This window comes from Octopus bimaculoides, chromosome 6, assembly GCF_001194135.2.
Source record: "Octopus bimaculoides isolate UCB-OBI-ISO-001 chromosome 6, ASM119413v2, whole genome shotgun sequence".
NCBI lineage: Eukaryota > Metazoa > Mollusca > Cephalopoda > Octopoda > Octopodidae > Octopus > Octopus bimaculoides.
This window is the reverse complement of record NC_068986.1, coordinates 65619808-65621441: the sequence shown is the minus strand read 5'-3', so window position 1 is coordinate 65621441 and position 1634 is coordinate 65619808.

Genomic DNA, 1634 nt, shown 5'->3' with positions numbered 1-1634 from the left:
TTCATAAACAACACGAATTTTTGATCTGTCCATGGGTTCACAAAAATTGATTTACAAGAGAAAGCTCACACCATGAATTGCATTTCGAAAAGTGATGATTTAACTCTTCAATGTTCTAAAACAAAGAATTGTCAGGATAAAACATTAGAGTTAACAAATGTCAAACTTGGTGCATAAAAATCACGCATTTCATTCTTAATGACCTGATATATATATATATATATGTATATATGGGCCTGTTTTACGTATTTTTGTAACTACACTCATGCATATAAACTCTGTTTCACAACATAGACAGTTGTACTTAACTGCGTACTTCAGAAGTTATATTATGCTGCTTTCTATTTACTCATACACCGAAGTGTTGTTCGTTTTTACCTAAACATATTTAATTTATTATCATCATCAAATAATGTATTAAATGGAAATTATTTCCCTTTCACACACCCACAATTCCTGCGTACCACCTATGAATAAATACATTTGTTGTAAAATGACACATACACTATCATACCACCTTGTATATATATATATATATATATCAATAAAGAAATTTCTGATCGAGTCAACGATTTTGCTTCATTGATAAAATTTACTATTAATGAGGATGAACCTTGCATAATGCGTTAAGGCCACGAGTTGTTTATAACATACAGGGCCGCATAAACACATCTACATGTACTTAATTTAAATCTGGTGTCGAGGTTGGCCAGTCATCTTTTTTTTCTTTTTTCTTTTAATTACACCATTGATAATTCCTTTAACCTTGTCTGTGCATAACTGAAATCTCGTCGGAAATTTTTATGAACTGCTGGGCTACTATTTTCCTTTTTTCTCTTTCTTAGTAACAATCGCAGCTTCTTTCTTAAACGCTTGCTCTTTCTATCTCAATTTCTGCTTTTATTTTTGTGTAATAAACGTCCCCTCTCCCCATATATATGAATACATATATATATATACACACACATATATATGGGTGTGTGTGTGTATATATATATAAATATATATCCACACATATACATATGTGTACATACATTCATATATACATACATACACACACATACACATAGCACAGGCACATGACCATCCATCTTTATCTCTTTATCTTTCTCACCAGCATATACACCTCCTTGATAGCAGATAAAACAATATGGAGATGTCAAAGCTCAAAGTCATTTAGCAGAAATTAAAACAGCTATTTATTTCTATAGTTACATTTTTCTGACCTGAACTCGCTCATCTGACAGATGAACACTTCGGAAATTATAGCTAGTCTAGTAATTGCCTTGTCACTTGGCTGAAGATCTTAGTTTCCTTCAATTTTTCTACCTTCATTGTCAGCGATTCAGCCACCTACTGCTCTTTCCTTCTTCGCCCACCCAAGTCTTATCATCTCTGTTCGATGTACGTGTTCATATATGTGTCAACTTATCTACACACTGACACCACACTCACACACAGATACACACCACACACACACACGCGTATACACACCCATATACATATATATATACCGTTATAACAGCCCATACAGAGGAATATATAAATTGTATGTAAGTAAATACACATGCATATATATATATATATATATATAAGTATATACTGTAAATACATACATACATACATTATATATA